At 42.4% G+C, this 25551-nt stretch overlaps 2 non-coding genes and 1 pseudogene across 2 annotated transcripts; 1 reads left to right on the top strand and 2 right to left on the bottom strand.

Annotated features, from left to right (window-relative positions):
• The first annotated feature begins 10584 nt into the window (after window positions 1-10584).
• On the top strand, window positions 10585-18761 carry LOC123723869 (two pore channel protein 2-like; annotated as a pseudogene).
• On the bottom strand, window positions 18083-18154 carry trnap-agg (transfer RNA proline (anticodon AGG)). Its single transcript has one exon. It is a non-coding gene; the product is annotated as a tRNA-Pro (tRNA).
• Window positions 18762-20993: 2232 nt separating the features above from the next.
• Window positions 20994-21065, bottom strand: trnap-ugg (transfer RNA proline (anticodon UGG)). Its single transcript has one exon. It is a non-coding gene; the product is annotated as a tRNA-Pro (tRNA).
• Between the last annotated feature and the right edge of the window lie 4486 nt (window positions 21066-25551).

Here is a 25551-nt window from a genome sequence, read left to right as displayed (position 1 = left end):
TTCATATTTATATCAAAAAACTGCTTTTTACATTAGCATGTGACGTTCAGAACTAGCATACACCCCGCAAACTTCCGGGGAATTTACTAACAATTTACTAAATTACTCACGATAAACGTTCACAAAAAGCATAACAATTATTTTAAGAATTATAGATACAGAACTCCTCTATGCACTCGATATGTCCGATTTTAAAATAGCTTTTTGGTGAAAGCACATTTTGCAATATTCTAAGTACATAGCCCAGCCATCACGGGCTAGCTATTTAGACACCCAGCAAGTTTAGCCTTCACCAAAATCAGATTTACTGTAACAAACATGTTATTACCTTTGCTGTTCTTCGTCAGAATGCACTCCCAGGACTTCTACTTCAATAACAAATGTTGGTATGGTCCCAAATAATCCATTGTTATATCCAAACAGCGGCATTTTGTTCGTGCGTTCTAGACACTATCCGAAATGGTAAATCAGGGTTACGAGCATGGCGCATTTCGTGACAAAAAAATTCTAAATATTCCATTACCGTACTTCGAAGCATGTCAACCGCTGTTTAAAATACATTTTTATGCAATTTATCTCGTAAAAAAGCGATAATATTCCGACAGGGAATCTGCGTTTCGGTAAATAGAGGGAAAAAAAGAAAGACGGGGGCGACCAGTGCACGCGCCTAAGCCCACTGTCCCTTAATCGGCCACTTGACAAAGGCGATAATGTGTTTCAGCCTGGGGTTGGAATGACGACATTCAGCTTTTTCCCGGGCTCTGAGAGCCTATGGGAGCCGTGGGAAGTGTCACGTTACTGCAGAGATCCTTTGTTTTGGAAAGAGATGTCAAAGAAAGCCAATAAATGGTCAGACAGGCCACTTCCTGTAAAGGAATCTCTCAGGTTTTTGCCTGCCATATGAGTTCTGTTATACTCACAGACACCATTCAAACAGTTTTAGAAACTTTAGGGTGTTTTCTATCCATATCTAATAAGTATATGCATATTCTAAATCCTGGGTAGGAGTAGTAACCAGATTAAACCGGGTATGTTTTTTATCCGGCGGTGTAAATACTGCCCCCTAGCCCTAAGAGGCTAATTAATGAATTATTCTTTACCTCACATTAGTCTCATTCCAAAAGTCATAAATTGTTGGTTATCTGCACAAACCCAGTCTTCACTAAGAATCATCCATACATCAATTGTCTCAATCATTTATTTATTAACTAACTAAATAATCACAGAAATGCACACACAAACAAACAAAGTAGATATGGTTACAAGGAAATGATACGGGATGTGCCCTAGTGGGCTAAACCGGCATGGCGGCTTGGTAGACAAAGGGACTGAGAAGGGCGCGAAAGATAAGACACTACACAGTTGATAATTTTAACAATTGAAATGCTAATCCTTTGCACATGAATGCTCACTCATTCGGGAATAATTGCAATCTATTTATATATTTACGCTCAGTGTGTCGTCGTGATCTCTGTTGGAAAGTTTGTTTCTGTTGGAGAGTTTGTCCACACTTTCTCTCTTCCGTAGTTAGAATGGATAGTTCAGAGTCCCATTCAAAACTGTTGTTATAGAATATATGTTTCGGCGGTTGTCGGCCTTCGCATTCAATGGTATAGAATTCCTAGCTGCAGACTAGTAATTCGTATCAAAGATTTGCTCTTATTCTATCGGATCGATAGTCTCAGAGTTTAACCACGTGGTATGGTTAAAAGATTCAGCAATCCACTCAAACCTTAGCCCTCTCGTGGTAATCGAGGTAAGCTGGTCTGATAAGTAATCCTTCAGGTGGGGGTTATATTCGTAACAGCAGAAGAGCGCTGTCCCATGACGCCTGATCAATGTCTGTGCTCATGGGGCGGGTCTATGACCTAGTTAAACTCCAAAGGGAATTGGAGTTTCCTTCATTAAACAGTTTTTAATCACATGACATAATTTCACAAATAGTTTCATCTTTACTCATTCATTTTATACAACAGTTAGATGCAAGCCTCACAACTGAGGCTCTTGTATAAACAGAGTTATGGTAATGTGTCTGTATTGTCTCTCATGAGTTTCACAAACATTAAATGAAATGGACCGGTCGTAGCTGGATTCTTCCCCGACCGTGTACACATTCTCCAAAACATGGACATTGTTCAGTTCTCAAGTTCTGTGATGTGGAAGAGGTTCCTTTGTTCTCCTGTGAAACTCACTCTCTCTATACTCTGGCCATGAGGAGAGAAACTCCTCTAGGACTTTATGACCTGCCTAACAGAGCCTGGGTGTAGGGGGAAGAGAGAAAGGTGGTGAGAGGGGGATGGTGCTCGCTGTACCCAAAGAGGACCGATTTCATACAGGTTATATATACTAGGCCGGGTTACTGTGAAGCACTTTGTGACAACTGCTGTCTGCTGATGTTAATAGGGCTTTATAAATACATTTGATTGATTGATTCACAAACTGTACCCTGCAAGGTTTGCCTTTGTGTTTTGACCCCTAGTTTTTCAGACAACAGATAGCAGAGCCTACTGAAGAGAAAGTTGTCACAAAACTGCATGCCCACTCACACCTTCAGCACCTAACTATGTCCATGTCACTGGATAAAATACAGATACTGGGTGTAATGGAAGCGGCTTCCCGGTTATTACTTTAACTGCAGTTCTATGAATGAGCTTTTGCATTGTTTCCTGAGTGGATCAAAAGACTGTTTTGTAACTCTACTGCTTCTTTTACTGACTCTGAAACACAATATTTTCCGATATAACATCACCTGTTGAGTGCTTTAAGTTCTACATTCTGCATAAAGGGTTATACTAAACTCCTAATAATTCAGTCATGGACACAAAGATTTTCTTTGTTCAGTTTGAGGAGTTCAATAGATAGACAGGTACCATCATAGCTGATGACCTGGTGTGAGGGCAGGGGCGAAAATCTGACATCAACTTTGGAGGGGACAATTACATTACATTTTCTCAAGAGCAATTCTTGAGGGGGACACCAAAAGTAGTGCTGTAACACATAGCCTACGTTGTAATATGTTAAATGTATATTGAGGAACCATAATTACTACTACTGGATAATTGATAGGTACAGTAGTTAACAGAAGGGTTGTCCCAACTTGTTCAAATGTTTAAATCATCATAATACTACTACTAATAATAGTTATAGCAGTGTTCCTTATCAGTCCAGTATGTCTGCAGGTATTTCTATTTACAACCAGCAATACCAAGAAAGGCCAGTAGGTGGCAATGGTACTGTACACTGTATGGGTGCAGTTTTCGTAAATACAATGAACATGGTGTGATCTCGTCTAAAATAATCTCCATTGAGTAACATCACAAAGTTGTTCTCCGTATTGAATTGACCTTTTAATTGTACTTTTTCTGATACATTTATAAAGTCATTAAATATGTGCCACTGGCCTGAGTCTACTACAATAGCTTTACAAGAACAAAAAGCTAAAAATAAGTACAGTTCTAAAAGCTAAATAACTACTTCAATGAATAACCCAAATAAATCAACCAAAATATCCTTCAGTCTGTATCTCAACTCTTCAAACAGCATCTATGGACAAGTATGTCACACAAAGTATGCAATTTTAAATAAAATAACATGAAATAAATAATTAGTAAGTGTACTGCCATGTACTAAAAACTGAAAACTACTAAACAAAAGAACAAATATCATACTATACACCAGGGGTTCTCAAACAGGGGTCCATGGAGCCCTAGGGGTACCTGGTGTAATTGCAAGGGGTCCGTGAAATAAAAAAGTGTAATGAACGTATTCAGTACCACAAGGTTTCCAGTAACTTTACATATAATATAGAGGGGGTGGAGGTCCCTGAGGACCACTCAAAACCTTGCCTGCCTTGCCTCAAAATATGCAGGGGTTCTAGTACCCCTCACTGCTATACACACTACTGAACAAAAGAACCGAACATATGTTTGCGGGTTTCAATGGATCCAACAAATTGCTGGCAGATATTTTCCCTCTTGAGACTGTCCAGCCTGTCTTTATGTACATTACAGACAACTACGCCGTTCAGTCTCTCTTGGCCCATGCTAGCTCGTAGCCAAGTCTTTAACCTGCGGAGTGCACTGAAACTCCTCTCAGCCTCACATGAAGACACTGGCACCACAAACAAAATTCTGATCAGCACCTCAACTTGGTCAAACAACCCCCGCACCTCCACTGGAAGCCTCCTGAGGACCTCTGCTGCCTCTCCACTGCTGCTACAGGGGTATTTGTTGTGAAAGAGAGGGATCTGCACTGAAAGAGAATCTATGTTCAGCTCTGGGTACTGATCTAGAGACTCATCCAACTCCCCCGTGAGAAGCGCTCTTTCCAACTTTTGCAGGACGTTTAGACTGTGCTGGTCAAAACGGTCGCCAAACTGAACCTCCACACCATCCAACACTTAAAAAAATTCTGCCCTATAGTGATCCACTGCTTTGCCAGCAAATCGTCTTGAGTGCGTCTCAATGGATTCAATGGATTCAATAGAGTCAATCAATGTTGTTGCTTTCTCATACAGTGCAAGGTAGCTTTCGTCATTTCTCTTGCCCCTAAGAGATGACCGCACACACTCGACTGCAGCCTGCATACCAGAGACAGTCTGAGTTTTCTTCTGCAGTGAAATGTTTAGACATTCAAGCTCTCCAAGAACAGCAGAGGCAAGTGTGAGGCCCAACACAGTCTTACCTTTGCTGAAGTGCTCGAATAAGCCACTGGCAGTTGAAGCTGTCTTGGATGCAGTTTTTGCCATCTCCTCTAGGCTGCTTAGTACCCGCTCATACTGCCCTAGCACAGCTCTAATAGCAGTATTCCGCACAGTCCACCTCGTTGGACATAGGGGTTTCAGGGTGGTCAGATTTGTATCTTTGGACGTGGCAATTGATTCAAACATGCTCTTAAACTTTCCTGACTGGCCATAGAGGACACCTAACTGATGGACCCAAGAAAGGGAATCCCGGATCAGTGGGGAGGCTGTGCAGCCAGCCTGTGTAATCAGATTTACACAGTGTGCTCCACAATGCACATAGAGGGCTAATGGCTGCTGCCTCCTCACAATTGCCTGTGCACCTGTGTATTTTCCTGCCATGTTTGAGGCACCATCGTAACTCTGCCCACGTAAGCCAGACATGGGCAAATTGAGCCTCAACAACACATCAGTTGCCACTTTTGCAATGCCCTCGCCTGTTGTCTCCGACACCCTGTATAGCCCAATAAACTCCTCGTGAGGGACAAGGTCATGGTCAACATAACGCAGGCAGACACTCTCCTGTTCAGCACCAGAGACATCTTGAGTACCATCAACAATTACTGAAAATTGTACAATCGGAAGAGACCTAATCTCAGCTGCAATGCCTTGAATGACTGTATTGGCCATGATGTTCAGAATTTCATTCTGTGCTTTCTGGCCAGTGTACATTGTGGTACGCTCTGTTAACCACTTCAGTAAAATGGGATCATCCTCTTCTGCCCTAAGTTTCAAAAGCTGGTATAAATTCCCACTGTCATCCGTGTGGCCTCTAAAGGCTTGTCCCTGTCTTACTACATGCCGCACCGAACTAACAATTTTCATCAAGCAATGCCTTGCGTCCTCCTGTTGTTTACCCCACGCGCTGGATAACTGGGCACTGATTGGATTTAGCTGGTGTGCTGTTACAGTTACAAAGTGGCGGTGGGTTTGGCAGTTTTGATCTGCTGTGAATTTTTCAATGGCTTTTCTCCAGTTCCTAAATCCTGCACTAATGAAGGCAGCATCTGCTCTATGGCCAAAAGATGGCTGGCTTGAAAACCCTTGGCTACAGTGAAAACACAACACTCCTTTTATTGATGGGTTATAATGAAGCCAGGGGAAATCGTGAAACCATCTCTCTTGAAACGTCAACACTCTGTTGGCAAGAGTTTGCGGTTCTATAAATTGTGGGTGTGGCTGATATGGTTTTGTGCCATCACTGAGGTAACTGGACAATGCTGTGCCACTGTCCCCTATACTGGTGCTGCTGGCAACAAGGGTGACACCTGGTCCTGCCGTGGCTGTGACACTGTCCTCTGAAGTCTCTCTCCCTGGCTCTTTCCCTTTCACCACCCTCACTGTCTCACAGTCTGTCTCCTAGAAAAGAAATAAGGTGTTTGCCGTACTCCTAACTACCGGTACTGTTAATGTCGCGACAGTTCGTTTCTGGTAATAGAACAAAATAGTCATCACATAGTAACTTCTGATTTAGCTGTACTTTAATTAATGCAAACACGTGTTTAAAAAAGTTTTAAAAAATGTGAACCTTTCATAATGTTGCCAAACAAAGACTCAAACTTACCTGAGACTCCCTGTCTCTGCCAGTCTGTCCCTTCATATCTGGCGCCAACTCTGCTGTCCGTGTGCCATCTGTTGCCTGCTCTGCCTAATGACATCAATGTGAAACATTTCTATTAGCATTTCACTTCTTTCTTATGAACATTTTATCAACTAGTCTTTGAGATATTAGGCTACTAGGGTTCTTACTTTGTGTTTTGGTGTACTGAAAAATACTCTGATGTCCGCCATTTTTCTACCTGGCTGGCTGGCTACACACACACACACACACACAGTGTGTAGGTTATTTACAGTAGGAGATGGGTTTCTATCATCTTCAATCATTCTATATGGACTTCGAACTAAAAGGTAGCTAGCAAATGTGAAACGGATTAAAATGACAAGAGTTGACAGCTGTATGAGTTCATCATTTACACAACATATGCTGCATCCTTTTGTAATTTTAATCGTTTGTTTCATATTGGCTGGCTTCCAACAATAGCTGAATTTGCAAAGCTAGTGAGCACCAATTCCGTTTCAGTGGTGTTTGCTATAATCTTTTCTACCCGGGTTAAATAAAGTTGAAATAAAATAAATAAATAAAGTTCCCTTGCGACAATTTAGCTTTTGCAACGAGACCATTAAATATATTTAAGACAATGGTAAGAAGATAGTGTAGTTCTGTTCAGTTTGGACTTCAGTTTATCGCTAACCTTATCATGCTGATCTTCGAATAAATTGACTATCGCAAAGATTCCATCTTTGACGAGGCCACATAAATGGAATAGGTACTAGCTAGCTTAATAGTTAATATTTGCCCGCTAGCGCTGCATATTCAGCTAGTAGTGTGTGTGCGCGATTGTCTGGATGAACCTCACGTCAGTTACGTTCATTGAGTGCCTTTCAGACAGTAGATACGACCTCTCTGTTACGGAGCAAGCTAAGGAACTGGCAGTGGATCAAACCATTGTGAGGCAAAGGGTGGGGGTGTCGCAATCTATTGAAACTTAAAAAACGCGCTATTAAGTGTCTATAATCAGCACAATTGCTTTCATTGCGTATTATTAATATTATTTAAATTACATAGTTATGTTTCAGTGATATATTGGGGGGGACAAATCATATTTTTCCCAGGATGGGGGGGTCGTGTCCCCCCCGTCCCCCCCGGGATTTCCGCCCCTGTGTGAGGGGGTGGTTAGGTTAGCTGCTGCTGGGGCTTTGGGAACTGGGTGACTTCATCTCTCTACTCTGTGGAAAAACATACCGACTTGTGTCTCAACTTTCAATTGAGTGTTGTGGTTCTGGCTAGCTCTACCTTTCCTTTGTGCAGCTCTTTCTCTAGAAATACAGTGGGCTTACACAGGCACTAAAACAGCTTGTTTCTCCCACTGACTTGACATTGTTAACTTTCACTATGGCTCTTTCTCAAAGTTACTGTGTTTTCATTACTGGTGAGGTAGGTTCACTTTCACTATGAATCTTTCTCTAGTTACTGTGTTTTCATTACTGGTGAGGTAGGTTCACTTTCACTATGAATCTTTCTCTAGTTACTGTGTTTTCATTACTGGTGAGGTAGGTTCACTTTCACTATGAATCTTTCTCTAGTTACTGTGTTTTCATTACTGGTGAGGTAGGTTCACTTTCACTATGGCTCTTTCTCAAAATTACTGTGTATTCATTACTGGTGAGGTAGGTTGACTTTCACTATGAATCTTTCTCTAGTTACTGTGTATTCATTACTGGTGAGGAAAGTTCACTTTCACTATGAATCTTTCTCTAGTTACTGTGTATTCATTACTGGTGAGGTAGGTTGACTTTCACTATGAATCTTTCTCTAGTTACTGTGTATTCATTACTGGTGAGGTAGGTTCACTTTCACTATGGCTCTTTCTCAAAGTTACTGTGTTTTCCCATGAGGCTGGAGCATTAGGGCTGGAGTCTGTGAGCCACAGAGAAAACCACAGCACATCAAACACTATGTGGTAGGCCTATATCCAACATTAGACCTATGGAACAGTGTTAGGGTAAAGCAAACTGATGGTTAACACAGGGCAGGCAGCAAGGAGGACATGGCCCTTCGCAACTCTCCATTTTTACACTGGAGGTGTGAAATGCTTGCATTAATTGCACTTCGAGAGAGTTTCACTGGTTAGTCACTGGGCAATGTACTGTTCATGTCGACAGAAGTGTGTCCCAGTGATGGTAGTTTATTTCCCAACAGAAAAAACAATTGATATTAGGATTGAAAACTGTCCAGATGAACCAACTCTGAGGTAGGCGTTTGTTACAGTTTCTCATGTCCCAACCATTTTATATGCTGCTTATTGTAGTCTTTAGCGAATGAGTAACAAATATTTGTCCCGAATTTGTTGGGATTTATTTTTTATATATTTTTATTTAACCTGTATTTAACTAGGCAAGTCAGTTAAGAGCACATTCTTATTTACAATGACAGCCTACCAAAAGGCAAAAGGCCTCCTGCGGGGACAGGGGCCTGGGATTAAAACAATAAATACAATATAAATATAGGACAAAACACACATCACAACAAGAGAGACACAACACTACATGTACAGCACTATCAGAACAACAAGAGAGACACAACACTACATGTACAGCACTATCAGAACAACGAGAGACACAGCACTACATGTACAGCACTATCAGAACAACAAGAGAGACACAACACTACATGTACAGCACTATCAGTACAACAAGAGAGATACAACACTACATGTACAGCACTATCAGAACAACAAGAGAGACACAACACTACATGTACAGCATATCAGAACAACAAGAGAGACACAACACTACATGTACAGCACTATCAGAACAACAAGAGAGACACAACACTACATGTACAGCACTATCAGAACAACAAGAGAGATACAACACTACATGTACAGCACTATCAGAACAACAAGAGAGATACAACACTACATGTACAGCACTATCAGAACAACAAGAGAGACACAACACTACATGTACAGCACTATCAGAACAACAAGAGAGACACAACACTACATGTACAGCACTATCAGAACAACAAGAGAGACACAACACTACATGTACAGCACTATCAGAACAACAAGAGAGACACAACACTACATGTACAGCACTATCAGAACAACAAGAGAGATACAACACTACATGTACAGCACTATCAGAACAACAAGAGAGACACAACACTACATGTACAGCACTATCAGAACAACAAGAGAGATACAACACTACATGTACAGCACTATCAGAACAACAAGAGAGACACAACACTACATGTACAGCACTATCAGAACAACAAGAGAGACACAACACTACATGTACAGCACTATCAGAACAACAAGAGAGACACAACACTACATGTACAGCACTATCAGAACAACAAGACAGACACAACACTACATGTACAGCACTATCAGAACAACAAGAGAGACACAGCACTACATGTACAGCACTATCAGTACAACAAGAGAGACACAACACTACATGTACAGCACTATCAGTACAACAAGAGAGATACAACACTACATGTACAGCACTATCAGAACAACAAGAGAGACACAACACTACATGTACAGCACTATCAGAACAACAAGAGAGACACAGCACTACATGTACAGCACTATCAGAACAACAAGAGAGATACAACACTACATGTACAGCACTATCAGAACAACAAGAGAGATACAACACTACATGTACAGCATATCAGAACAACAAGAGAGATACAACACTACATGTACAGCACTATCAGAACAACAAGACAGACACAACACTACATGTACAGCACTATCAGAACAACAAGAGAGATACAACACTACATGTACAGCACTATCAGAACAACAAGAGAGATACAACACTACATGTACAGCACTATCAGAACAACAAGAGAGACACAACACTACATGTACAGCACTATCAGAACAACAAGAGAGATACAACACTACATGTACAGCACTATCAGAACAACAAGAGAGACACAACACCACATGTACAGCACTATCAGAACAACAAGAGAGACACAACACTACATGTACAGCACTATCAGAACAACAAGAGAGATACAACACTACATGTACAGCACTATCAGAACAACAAGAGAGACACAACACTACATGTACAGCACTATCAGAACAACAAGAGAGACACAACACCACATGTACAGCACTATCAGAACAACAAAACGCCTAGTAACCCTACATTTAAGTGAGATGTGTGGATTATGAAAATGAACTCACTGAGAAGGTTTAAGGATGGAGCAAAATGTAAGCGGTCCTTTCCTTTATTTTCTTAGTCACCTGTTATAAACTTGTTGAGCAACATTGTGGTGATGATGGAGAGTTTCCCCCTGCTACCTGGGGGTGTTCATTCTGGATCAGACAATTACAGGGCTCCAAAAGAAACACCTTTCTATTGGGGGACACAGGGACATGGTAAGTTCTTCAAAATCGCTCGCTCTCTCACGCACATGCACAGAGTAAGATCATTCAATTAAACCCATGTTCTCCCCATGTTTCCCTTTCCAACAGATGAGGAGCTGTACATTCAACAGGCTGTGGTCCTCAACGAACATGCTGTACATTTAGGAATAACTTGCTATTTTCCACCATGAGCTGCTTTTTAAATACAGTTTCTGTACATTACTCTGTTTATCAACACTTTTGTAGTACATTTGTTTACATTCCTTATAGTAGTAGTATCGATCTATCAACCATCACATGGACCCAAGATCAATAGGACTTTACAGATGGTACTACTCCAGGCTCTGTCAATGGTAAATATATATATATTTTTTCATGTACAGCAGCTCTGTTTCTCTCTTGATTACTGCTCTTACCATATCTACTTAACTTTTTTTATTAAAAGTAAAAATGGTTAATGCTTTCTTTACTAAGTAAGTACAATGAGTAAATCATTACAAAATGGATAGATCCGGTCACACAATCTGCTTGGTGAAAAGTGTGTTCTAGTCATGTTACTTTCTAGTGTAGGCTATCTACAGCCCTACAGTACAGGACATGAAATGTCTACTGTTCTTGTTTCATATTAGTTATAACCCATAACAGTTTTCTTCTGTGCCCTCAGGGGCCTGAATGTGGTGATATTTGTCATCCTGGCCCTGGCCTTCATTGCGAGGCCCTCCTCCCTGTCTGTGACTTCTGGCCTGTGTTCTAAACACACCCTCTGGGAACCCCCATGTGGCCTCACCGAGGGCATCGAGATCATCTGCCTTCTCATGTTCACGTTCCACCTCATCGTTAAGGTAATATACACTCTAAATCTACTTCTGATGTAGTGAACCACCAAATAAAACTATTACTACACTCTGTAATACCTTAATACTATTAAACAAATACTATTAATATAACATATTATTCCATATCATCAGATATCTATTGATCATGTGTAATGTCATGGTTATGCAGCTTTTGAGTACATTTCTCAATCAATTTCATACACTCTTAGAAAAAAAACTAAAATGGTTCTTCGACTGTCCCCATTGGAGAACCCTCTGAAGAACTATTTTTGGTTCCAGGAAGAACCATTTTGGTTCCAGGTAGAACCTTTTAGATTCCATGTACAACTCTTTCCACAGAGGATTCCACATGAAACCCCAAATGGTTCTTCATGGAACCAAAAAGGGTTCTACCTGGGACTGAAAAGGGTTCTACCTTGAACCGAAAATAGTTCTACATGGCACCAAAAAGGGTTCTACTATAGGGACAGCCTAAGATCCCTTTTGGAACCCTTTTTTCTAAGAGTGTAGATTAGTAGGCACATCATAGGCTACATGACATCTTAATTTACTGCTGTGAGGATCAGTAGCCTATTTGTTGGAAGGGATTCCTCCTTACTCTTTTTGTAGAGGTTCCTGATACGTCATGAGGAGTTTTTGAAGTGTAAATGGCTGGTGGGCTACATGGTGGTCATCTCAGTGTCTGTCACTGACCGGACCTTGACCTTGAACATGGCTTGTGATGACGTAAGCAAAGTCACATGTATACCCCTTTATAATCTCTCCTCTGGGACCTTGATATGCTTTTTCATGTAATCATATTCTATTCTATTCTACAGTATATTGAGTGTACAACACTTAGTAAGCTTGTTTCATGAAGTAGAAAGGTCATCTGATTCTTCTGTCCTGATATGTTTTGCATCATTTGTGTCGTAGACTATGAGAATCAGAAAACTTCTTCAGCCATTCTTCCTCTTCACAACTCATAATTGATGAAGAAGACGTTGAAATGCATCAAAAGAACAATACCAGAAATAACAAGGTAATGGTATTGAATTGAGTCAAATGATTAGTGAATACAGAAATGCATAAGGTCCTTCATTTTGGCTGACTATAGGGCTTTCTTCTTCTCTCCAGTTTGATCTTAGTAGTGGTTCTCCACCTGTGTGTCTTCACCATGTTTGGAATGCTGCTATTCACAAAGGGAGAGGTACAGTAACATCCCCAGTACCTGTTTATTGATTGGATAGTGTGAACATTACTATAATTGTCACGCCCTGACGTGTGAGAGACGTTTTATTTCCTCTAGTTTGGTTAGGTCAGGGTGTGACATGGGGTGGGCATTCTATGTTTTCTATTTCTATGTGTTTAGCCTAGTATGGTTCCTAATCAGAGGCAGCTGTCTATCGTTATCTCTGATTGGGAATCATACTTAGGCAGCCTTTTTTCTTTCCTTCAGTTGTGGGATCTTGTTTTTGTACAGCTCAGTAAAGCCTGCAGAACGTGACGTTCTTGTTCCTTTGTTTTTTGTTTTGATTTAGTGTTCTGAGTTATAATAAATTATTAATCATGAGCACTTACCAAACTGCACCTTGATCTCCCCCTCTACGATCGTCACAGAAGATCCCACCACAAAAGAACCAAACAGCGTGGTCAGGAGACATGGACCTGGGAAGACATCCTGGACGGCAAGGGATCCTGGACGTGGGAGGGGATCCAGGCTGGATGGGATCGCCTCCCATGGGAACAGGTGGAGGCAGCGAGAGCAGAGCGGCAACGAGATGAGGAACTAGCACGGCAACGAGGTAAGCACGAGAGGCAGCCACACTTTTTTTGGCGGGGGGGCACACGGGGAGATTGGCTAAATCAGGGTTCAGACCTGAGCCAACTCCCCGTGCTTACCGTAGGGAGCAGATGACCAGTCAGGCACCGAGTTATGCTGTGATGCGCACTATATTGCCAGTGCGCATTCATAGCCCGGTGCAATCTGTGCCTGTGCCCCGCATTTGCCGTGCTAGAGGGGGCATTCAGCCAGGATGGATTGTGCCGACTCAGCGCTCCTGGTCTCCAGTGCGCCTCCTCGGTCCAGGATATCCTGCGCCAGCTTTACGCACTGTGTCGCCAGTACGCCTTCACAGCCCAGTTCGTCCTGTGCCAGAACCCCGCACTTGCCGGGCTAAACTGAGCATCCAGCCAGGTCGGGTTGTGCCAGCCATATGCTCCAGACCTCCAGTGGGTCTCCACAGCCCAGTATATACTGTGCCAGTTCTACGCACTGTGTCGCCAGTGCGCCTTCACAGCCCAGTTTGTCCTGTGCCAGCGCCCCGCATTTGCCAGGCTAATGTAACCATCCAGCCAGGATGGGTTGTGCCAGCCCTTAGCTCCAGACCTCCAGTGCGCCTCCACGGCCCAATATACCCTGTGCCTGCTCTGCGCACCCGGTCTCCAGTGCGTCTCCCCAGTTCGGTGAGACCGATTCCAGCTCCACGTAAGAATGTAAATGTAAAAAATGTATGCCTCCAGTGATGATCAATGATCCGAAGCCTTCAGTGATGATCCATGATCCGAAGCCTCCAGTGATGATCCATGATCCGAAGCCTCCAGTGATGATCCATGATCTGAAGCCTCCAGTGATGATCCATGATCCGAAGCCTCCAGTGATGATCCATGGCCCGAAGCCTCCAGTGATAATCCATGGCCCGAAGCCTCCAGTGATAATCCATGGCCCGATGCCTCCAGTGATAATCCAAGGCACGAAGCCTCCAGTGATAATCCATGGCACGAAGCCTCCGGTGATAATCCATGGCACGAAGCCTCCGGTGATAATCCATGGCCCGAAGCCTCCGGTGATGATCCATGGCCCGGAGCCTCCAGTGATGATCAATGGCGCGGAGCCTGTAGTGACGATCCGTGGCACGGAGTCTGCAGCGACGGTCCCCGGTCTGGAGCATCCGGCGACGGTCCCCGGTCCGGAGCATCCGGCGACAGTCCCCGGTCCGGAGCATCTGTCGGATGCGACGGTCCCCGGTCCGGAGCATCTGGCGGATGCGACGGTCCCCGGTCCGGAGCATCTGGCGGATGCGACGGTCCCCGGTCCGGAGCATCTGGCGGATGCGACGGTCCCCGGTCCGGAGCATCCGGCGACGGTCCCCAGTCTGGTTCCTCTGAAAACGATCCACAGTCCGGTAATACAAAAGCGGAGGGATCAGCGGGTGGAGCCGCCACCATTGTTAGATGCCCACCTGGACCCTCCCTTATAGGTTCAGGTTTGCAGCCGGGAGTCCGCACCTTTGGGGGGGGGGGGGTACTGTCACGCCATGTCCTGTGAGAGACGTTTTATTTCCTCTAGTTTGGTTAGGTCAGGGTGTGACATGGGGAGGGCATTCTATGTTTCTATTTCTTCTATCGTTGTCTCTGATTGGGAATCATACTTAGGCATCCCTTTTTCCCTCTTTCAGTTGTGGGATCTTGTTTTTGCACAGCTCAGTAAAGCCTGCAGAACGTGACGTCCGTTTTCCTTTGTTTGTTGTTTTGATTTAGTGTTCTGAGTTATAATAAATTATTAATCATGAGCACTTACCACGCTGCACCTTGGTCGATCCTTACGACGATCGTCACAATAATGTTTTTTTTTTAAGCGTGTAGGCCCTTGGGTCTTTTTTGTAATTATCTGCTAATTTTAGTTGAAGGCCAGTGGCCTTCAGAGGATTTTCAGAAGATTTATTTCATGAGAATATTTGATAATTTTTTATTTCATCTTTATTTAACCAGGAGGTGCCATTGAGGTTAGAAGACCTCTTTCTCAAGGGAGACCTTGCCAAGAAGGGCAGATCAGTGAAAACACATAGAACATTCTAATCAAAGTGCATAGTCTGCATAGCAAGTAGTTATTGTTCTTATGTGATACCTGCTCTGATGTGTCTTGTTCTAGAACCCAGAGAAGAACATGGAATGGGAGTTCTATTTCAAAAACCTCTCTCGGTCTCTTACGTCTCTTTTGGTTCTTCTCACAACTGCTAACAACCCTGACGGTAGGCTTATTCATAACAAGTTTTTCATATGCTAGTGTAGATTTTAATTTATCACTGCTGTAAGTCAAAGTGGATGAGCTTTTCATTTTAAACATGGCATGTTTTTCTCTGCTCTAATGTGATGATGCCAGCTTACACTTTAAACAGAGTTTTCTCTGTCTTCTTCATCCTCTTCAGTGGATTTGGTGTCACGCCCTGACCATAGAGAGCCCTCGGTTCTCTATGGTGTTTAGGTCAGAGCGTGACTAGGGGGGTGTTCTAGTCATTCATTTTCTATGTTGCTGGTTTGTATGGTTCCCAATTAGAGGCAGCTGGTAATCGTTGCCTCTAATTGGGGATCATATTTAGGAAGCCCTTTCTCCCACCTGCTTTGTAGGATTTTGTTTTGGTTAGTGCTTTGTGCGCTCTGTGTCTGCACGTTTGTTATAGTCTTTGTTGTTTTGTTGTGTCACTATTAAATATAATGTGGAACTCTACGCACGCTGCGCCTTGGTCCACTCTTTTCAACAAGCGTGACATTTGTTGAGATTGTTTGATGTGTTTCTGTGCCATTGTGTTGATTACAATATTATTTTGATATAAATATATTTCAAACTGTTTGAATTGATTCAATCTGTATGTTCAATAAATGCTTACTTTACATGTTATCACTCTATTGTAGGAACATACATCCTGATGAACCTGCTGACTGCCATCATATACAACCAGTTTAGAGGATACTTAGTGGTGAGTAACTGGCTTGTTGTCGACTGTACTTCACAAAGTTAACAAATATTTAGGTAAGTGGGTAGGGAGTGTTGACAGTGGGTAGCCAATTTCCCATAGGTATGTGAGTAGTATTGATCATGGTAACAGGAGGGGTCAGTGTCTCCTGACCCCTCCTGTCTCAGCCTCCATTATTTATGCTGCAGTAGTTTGTGTTGGGGGGGCTAGGGTCAGTCTGTTATATCTGGAGTATTTCTCCTGTCTTACCCGTGTCCTGTGTGAATTTAAGAATGCTCTCTAATTCTCTTTTTCTCTCTTTCTTTCACTCTCTTGGAGGACCTGAGCCCTAGGACCATGCCTCAGGACTACCTGGCCTGATGACTCCTTGCTGTCCCTTGTCCACCTGGCCGTGCTGCTGCTTCTGTATCAACTGTTCTGCCTGCGGCTATGGAACCCTGACCTGTTCACCAGATGTGCTACCTGTCCCAGACCTGCTGTTTTCAACTCTCTAGAGACAGCAGGAGCGGTTGAGATATTCTGAATGATCGGCTATGAAAAGCCAACTGACATTTACTCCTGAGGTGCTGACCTGTTGCACCCTCGACAACCACTGTGATTATTATTATTTGACCCTGCTGGTCATCAATTAACATTTGAACATCTTGGCCATGTTCTGTTATCTCAACCCTGCACAGCCAGAAGAGGACTGGCTACCCCTCATAGCCTGGTTCCTCTCTAGGTTTTTTCCTAGGTTCTGGCCTTTCTAGGGAGTTTTTCCTTGCCACTGTGCTTCTACACCTGCATTGGTTGCTGTTTGGGGTTTTAGGCTGAGTTTCTGTACAGCACTTTGTGACATCAGCTGATGTAAGAAGGGCTTTATAAATACATTTGATTGATAACCCTTTTTTTTAGCAGATGTCAATCCAGACATCCATCCTGAGGAGGAGTTTGGGCGTCAGGGCAGCTTTTGAGCTCCTGCACTTTCAGAGCCAGGAACCTCCCTTCTCTGAGGATGATACCGTGTTTATTTTATTAATATACAACAGCAAAATGGTGGAGCGCTTACTGTATGTATAAAATAATATTGACTGTGTTCTAGTTACTGTATTATTGTCCAGACAGTCCCGAAGGTGATGAGGAGAGTTCAGATGAAAGGTTATTACAGAGATGCCATCATGAAGGTGAGATGGTTCCCGCCTTACCTGAAACAACATACTGTAATACATAGCGTTAAAAGTTGTTTTATCAAGTTATATATGTACATGGCCGCACCTCTGAATTGTGAACACTTTTGGTATGTCAAAAGTCAGACTTTCATCATTTACCTTTGTGCTTGCATTTGCAACGGAAGCAAAAACTTGGACAGAAGCAATCCTGAAAAGTTATTGTGAAAGGAGATTGAACAGGATATTGATGTCCTTGTTTTCCTCTGTAGCATCCTACATTGTCTGAGTACTCGTCTAAGTTCCTGTGCAAGGTTCAGTATATGTTTAGTCAGCATTATGTCACTGTGGTGGGGAATGCTGTGGCCCTGGCCAATGTTGTCTGCATCTGTGTTCACTATGTCACAATATTTTATGAATTCACTTAAATGTTTGTTTCTGCTTGATCCTAACAGCTCTTAGTCACGACACTAGCCTGGAATCCTAACTGACATGCTTTGTTTCACCATAACAATATTGAAACAGAGCTTATCTGTTAAGATTCCAGGCTACTTATTCACAGTCATATTGTTGATAGAGGGTACAAACAATAGTAGTGTAAATTCACTAAAGTATCTCTATGTAGGCCTGTTTATACTGTAAGTCATTTGACAACTTAAAAGGAGGGCTCGTCCGGGATTTGAACCCGGGACCTCTCGCACCCTAAGCGAGAATCATACCCCTAGACCAACGAGCCTGTCATAGTTACAACAACCAAGAGTATAAATTCCACTGCGTGCCACATGTATAAGGAATTCCTGGCAAGTTAATGCTGTTGCATGCTCAGTAAAACTGCTCAGAGACTCCCACCTAGTGGCTGTTCTAGACTCTGCACAGACATGTTGATCAAATGGATGAGTTGGGAGCAATCAGCCATTGAAGAAGACAATTGACTACTTTAAAATGGAGATAGCATGGGCAGAGCCATTGAGGCTGTCACAGACACAAAGATAAGTCCTATCTATCTTTGTTGATTATCATTAGATTTAATTGGAAAGGCAGAAGATATAGGCCCTGACCCATTTGTTCACCTTCTCTGCATTTGATGTCTCTGGTCTAAAAATGAGTTTTTCTTCAGAATTTTCAGGGGAGCATTGTATCCCATTTTTAGAAAATGTGTAAGGTCAAAGGTCATGTACAGTATATGCATGTATTAAGTCTACTGTATATGCATCTAAGCATCATCAATGTTCCTCCAGATTCTCCTGGTGATTGACTGTGAGTAGAATGTCTGAACGAGACAACTACTATTTAGAGGCTCAACATTTAAGACCATTTGAATGTAAAATGTACTACAAGTAGTATTTACAAGTGGACATTAGTTACTGTACATGCAGTGCACTGCCGACATGACTGACTGATGTATAGCAGGTAAGGGTCTTGCACAGTTTGTCAATAGCTCCGTGCAATTCACAGACTTTATATGTATTTCTGTCACAGGAGGTTGGTGGCACCTTAATTGGGGAGGACCAGCCCGTGGTTTTGCCTGGAGGGGATTCGGTGGAATGGTATCAAACAGATGGTTTGATGCCATTCCATTTGCTCCGTTCCAGCCATTATTATGAACCGTTCTCCCCTCAGCAGCCTCCACTGATCTGTGATTTTTCAGACAATCAACTGTTTCTTCATCCTTTACTACCTGCTGGAGATGGCGCTGAAGGTGGTAGCATTTGTCTGGACAGGATATGTGTCCTATGGGAGTAACGTATTTGATGGATCTCTCACAGTTCTTTCACTGGTAGGTGCAGTTCAGTATTATATACTGTATGTAAGGATAATGCAGGGTCCATTTTGAAGCATGGGCAATTTAGAGAAGATTCTAGTTGATGTATCTATATTACCGTCTGTCACACAATTCAAAGACACTCGTTGACATTACGACACTGTACATTATATTCCATACTGACTGGATATTGTTTTATATCTCTGTTTTACCAAAGGGCCTACAGATATCCATATTTGCTACTTAGTCTGCCATTTTCCTATTGGTAAGATTTTTCTCCCCACTTTGTTTGGGATCTTTCAATATACTAACTCACTTAGGACAACCCTAAATACATCTATCACATATTTTTTCAAAAGGTGGGCTCATCTGGGATTTAAACCCAGGACTACTGACACCCTAAGCGAGAAGCATACCCTTAAACCAACAAGCCTGCTTAGGGAAACCCACCCTATCGTTATAATTTTCCCATCCCCTTCTCCTCATAAGCCTTTGAGTGAACTTCCAGAATCTGTGATGTGGCAGGTTTTTGCTATTAGACTGCCCTCTAGTGGTAACTAACACTTTTAGGAAGTTTTCCAAACACTGAGCGCACAAAACATTAGGAACACCTGCTCTTTCCATGACATAGACTTACCAGGTCTGTCATAGACTGTATGTAGTCTGTCATATAGACTGTGTGTAGTCTGTAAGTCATTTGACTTCTTAAAAGGAGGGCTCGTCAGGGATTTGTATCACATCCGGCCGTGATTGGGAGTCGCATTGGGCGGTGCACAATTGCCCAGCGTCGTCCGGGTTTGGCCAGGGTATGCCCTCACTGTAAATAAGAATATGTTCTTAAATGACTTGCCTAGTTAAATAAAGGTTACATAAAAAAACTAAATAAATAGTCTGTGTGTACAAAACATTATGAACACCTGCTCTTTCCATGACACAGACTGATCAGGTGAATCCAGCTGAAGTCTATCATCCCGTATTGATGTCACCTGTTAAATTCAGTTCAATCAGTGTAGATGAAGGGGAGGAGACAGGTTAAAGAAGGATTTTTAAGCCTTGACATGTATTCTGTATGTGTGCCTTTCAGAGGGTGAATGGACAAGACAAAATATTGAAGTGTCTTTGAACAGGGTATTATAGTAGGTGCCAGGCGCACCGGTCTGAGTGTGTCAAGAACTGCAACTCTGCTGTTTTGTTCACTCTCAACAGTTTCCCGTGTGTATCAAGAATGGTCCACCACCCAAAGGACATCCAACCAACTTGACACAACTGTAGGAAGCATTGGAGTCAACATGGGACAGCATCCCTGTGGAACACTTTAGACACCCTGTAGAGTCCATGCCCCTGACGAATTGAGGCTTTTCTGAAGACAAAAGGGAATGCAACTCAATATTAGGAAGGTGTTCCTGTTGTTTAGTACACTCAGTGTACAGTACATTGTCAGATTTACAAATTAAACCGTTGTCTGTGGTTGACATCTTAAGTGCTGAAGGTTATCATTTGCATTATGAGGACTGAGACCGTTCCAGGACTACAGTGTTACAGCTGCAAATAAAACTATGTGGACGTTTCTCAGTGGCTGACAGATAAGAGTATTTATGAATTAGGCTTGCCAGTTATACGACTCGTCGTTCGGCTAGTTCTCATAATACAAAATAGTTGAGATTGGTATCCTGTGAGCCTGCTCTTTGTTATAGAAACCTATATATGACTGATTGTCAGTGTTTCTGCTGAATATGCACAGTCTGCTCCACTTACCCAAGTAGACTATCATTATCTTGGATAGTACATTGAGCCTGTAGTGTTCAGAAAAGAAGGGCTCGTCCGGGATTTGAACCCGGGACCTCTCGCACCCAAAGCGAGAATCATACCCCTAGACCAACGAGCCTTGTTGAAGGAACGGTAAACACAGACTCCCTTTCTACCCTGTCACTGATGTCAAGCGTGTGTGAAATCTGAGGTGTGTCCTTAGTGAAACTTTGTTACTTTACTCACCTCTAGTGGTGATTTATACAGCATCATCACTATAGTAAAGTTCTGACCTGTTGAAAACATTACATTTGTCAGATTAACGAGGCCATATATCTTATTATATATTTATATTTTGTCTGTGATGTATCACTCAATAATATCTTGCCCAAGGCATATTCAACACAAATGAGCTGAAATATCCAGTAGAAATATAACCATACCACAGCATATTCAGGAACACTTTACTTGACCCCTTTGTCATAAGGGCTACATAACACTGTCAAAACCAGTACATAACATAGGTCATACCAGAGCTGTTAAACTGGTATGATTGTAAAGAAGTGCTGTCTTTGTTTGCAGGTGGTTTATTATGTATTTGCTGTGGTTGGGGTCTGGTTGTTCGAAGGCTCTATCATAGCACCTGCAAGTAACCTAAGGTATGAAGAAAATATGTCCCAGGAAATCACAGCTTTTACCTATTACCTATTTCCTATAAACAACCTTTTTCCTGCCTACATGTATTATCTATTTCTGACAGCTCTACCGCCGACCCCAGAATTATGACGATGATTGTAAACAAAACTCTACAATGTGGTTCTTATGAACAGCTTGGCTGCTGGTCAAACAACTTTTATGACTTTGCAGTGAGTATCACTCAACTAGAGTTTGTCGTGCCTGCTCCCGCTCTTCCCCCTGGTGTTCGAGGGCAACAAGCTCCCCAGCATTGCGCATTCCTGCCACCATTACTCACACCTGCCTTCCCCCGTCACGAGCATCAGCGACTATTGGACTCACCTGGACTCTATCACCTCTGTCATTACCTTCCCTATACATGTCTGGTTCCCCGCTCTGTTCCCTGCTTCAACATTGATTGTCATATGTATTTTTTTACCCGCTGTGTTGACGTTGTGCCTCTCTTGTTACCTGTTTGTTCCTGATTAAATGTTGACTCCCCATACCTGCTTCTCATCTCCAACGTTGGTCCTTACAAAGTTACCACAAAATCTAAATGAATAAACATATGGTGTACAAAACATTAGGAACACCTTCCTAATATTGAGTTGCACCCCCTTTTGTCCTCAGATCAGTTCAAGATGTTCAAACGTTCACAGATGGCCAGCATTGTCAAATAATCGCCACTGGTCAGGGTTCCATTGCCGCAGGCAGAACAGTTGAAACTGGATCAGCAGCAAGACAAGGTAGCGTGTCTGGTGAAAAGGTCAGGGTTCCATAGCCACAGGAAGTTTATTTATTTTATATTTGTTTAACCAGGTAGGCAAGTTGAGAACAAGTTCTCATTTACAACTGCGACCTGGCCAAGATAAAGCAAAGCAGTTCGACACATATAACAACACAGAGTTACACATGGAGTAAAACAAACATACAGTCAATAATACAGTAGAAAAATAAGTATATACAATGTTAGCAAATGAGGTGAGATAAGGGAGGTAAAGGCAATAAAAGGGCCACGGTGGCTAAGTAAATACAATATAGCAATTAAATAACACTGGAATTGTAGATTTGCAGTAGGTGAATGTGCAAAGTAGAAATACTTGTAACGGCTGTCGTAGAGTGGGGACCAAAGCGCAGCGTGTTGATTGCTCATGATGAATATTTATTTTAACTCAGAACACTCAAGAAAAAATAACAAAGAGAAAAAGAAAGTGCACAGTTCTGTCAGGTACAGAAAACTAAACAGAAGACAACTACCCACAAACACAGGTGGAAAAAAACCCTACTTAAGTATGATCTCCAATTAGAGACAACGAGGACCAGCTGCCTCTAATTGGAGATCAACCCAAAAAACCCAATATAGAAATAGAAACTAGAACCTAAACATAGAACTACAAAACATGGAAAAACACAAAACACCCCCTGTCACGCCCTGACCTACTCTACCATAGAAAATAACATCTTACTGTGTTCAGGACGTGACAATACTAGGGTGCAAGGGAGCAAAATAAATAAATACAGTAGGGGATGAGGTAATTGTTTGGGCTATTTATAGATGGGCTATGTACAGGTGCAGTGACCTGTGAGCTGCTCTGACAGCTGTTGCTTAAAGCTGGTGAGGGAGATAAGTGTTTCCGGTTTCAGAGATTTTTGTAGTTCGTTCCAGTCATTGGCAGCAGAGATCTGGAAGGCGAGGCGGCCAAAGGAGGAATTGACCCTGGGGGGGACCAGTGAAATACACCTGCTGGAGCGCATGCTACGGTGGGTGCTGCTATGGTGATCAGCGAGCTGAGATAAGGCGTGACTTTACCTAGCAGGGTCTTGTAGATGACCTGAAACCAGTGGGCTTGGCGACGAGTATGAAGCGAGGGCCAGCCAACGAGAGCGTACAGGTCGCAGTGGTGGGTAGTATATGGGGCTTTGGTGAAAAAACGGATGGCACTGTGATAGACTGCATCCAATTTGTTGAGTAGGGTGTTGGAGGCTATTTTGTAAATGACATCACCGAAGTCGAGGATCAGTAGGATGGTCAGTTTTACGACGGCATATTTGGCAGCATGAGTGTAGGATGCTTTGTTTTGCGAAATAGGAAGCCAATTCTAAATGTAACTTTGGATTGGAGATGTTTGATGTGAGTCTGGAAGGAAAGTTTACAGTCTAACCAGACACCTAGGTATTTGTAGTTGTCCACATATTCTAAGTCAGAACCGTCCAGAGTAGTGATGTTGGGCTGGCGGGCAGGTGTAGGCAGCGATCGGTTGAAGAGCATGCATTTAGTTTTACTTGTATTTATGAGCAGTTGGAGGCTACGGAAGGAGAGTTGTATGGCATTGAAGCTCGTCTGGAGGTTAGTTAACACAAGTTGGCTGGATGTCCTTTGGATGGTGGACCATTCTTAATACACAAGGGTAACTGCTGAGCGTAAAAAACTCAGCAGCGCTGCAGTTCTTGACACACTTAAACCAGTGCTCCCGGAACATACTACCATACCCCATTCAAAGGCACTTCAATCAACCCGTAATATGGAGAGGACAGACTTGGAGACTACTGTCGTGTCTTTGGCATCATTAAAACCGAAGACTGTTAGTTTATCAAATCAATTCTCTGTAATTATTATTACTTGATTATTCTAATCATGTAAATGTAATTAACTAGGAAGTCGGGGCACCAAGGAAAATATTCAGATTACAAAGTTATAATTTTCCTAATATAACTTTCAGATACTTTAATATCTGATCATTTAGTCTTTTAATTAATGAATTATTCTTTACCTCAGGTTAGTCTCATTCCAAAAGTCATAAATTGATGGTTATCTGCACAAACCCAGTCTTTACTAAGAATCATCCATACATCAATGGTCTCAATCATTTATTTATTAACTAACTAAATAATCACAGAAATGCACACACAAACAAACAAAGTAGATATGGTTACAAGGAAATGATAGGGGATGTGCCCTAGTGGGCTAAACCGGCATGGCGGCTTGGTAGACAATGGGACTGAGAAGGGCGCGAAAGATAAGACACTACACAGTTGATAATTCTAACAATTGAAATGCTAAACCTTTGCACATGAACACTCACTCGTTCGGGAATAATTGCAATCTATATATATATTTACGCTCAGTGTGTCGTCGTGATCTCTGTTGGAAAGTTTGTTTCTGTTGGAGAGTTTGTCCACACTTTCTCTCTTCCGTAGTTAGAATGGATAGTTCAGAGTCCCATTCAAAACTGTTGTTATAGAATATATGTTTCGGCGGTTGTCGGCCTTCGCATTCAATGGTATAGAATTCCTAGCTGCAGACTATTAATTCGTATCAAAGATTTGCTCTTATTCTATCGGATCGATAGTCTCAGAGTTTAACCACGTGGTATGGTTAAAAGATTCAGCAATCCACTCAAACCTTAGCCCTCTCGTGGTAATCGAGGTAAGCTGGTCTGATAAGAAATCCTTCAGGTGGGGGTTATATTCGTAACAGCAGAAGAGCGCTGTCCCATGACGCCTGGTCAATGTCTGTGCTCATGGGGCGGGCCTATGACCTAGTTAAACCCCAAAGGTAATTGGAGTTTCCTTCATTAAACAGTTTTTAATCACATGACATAATTTCACAAATAGTTTCATCTTTACTCATTCATTTTATACAACAGTTAGATGCAAGCCTCACAACTGAGACTCTTGTATAAACAGAGTTATGGTAATGTGGCTGTATTGTCTCTCATGAGTTTCACAAACATTAAATGAAATGGACCGGTCGTAGCTGGATTCTTCCCAGACCGTGTACACATTCTCCAAAACATGGACATTGTTCAGTTCTCAAGTTCTGTGATGTGGAAGAGGTTCCTTTGTTCTCCTGTGAAACTCACTCTCTCAATACTCTGGCCGTGAGTCGAGAAACTCCTCTAGGACTTTATGACCTGCCTAACAGAGCCTGGGTGTAGGGGGAAGAGAGA

Source organism: Salmo salar, chromosome 10, assembly GCF_965601325.2.
Source record: "Salmo salar chromosome 10, fSalSal1, whole genome shotgun sequence".
Lineage (NCBI taxonomy): Eukaryota > Metazoa > Chordata > Actinopteri > Salmoniformes > Salmonidae > Salmo > Salmo salar.
Note: the sequence above shows the minus strand (reverse complement) of the source record. Positions and strands in the feature narration are given on the sequence as shown.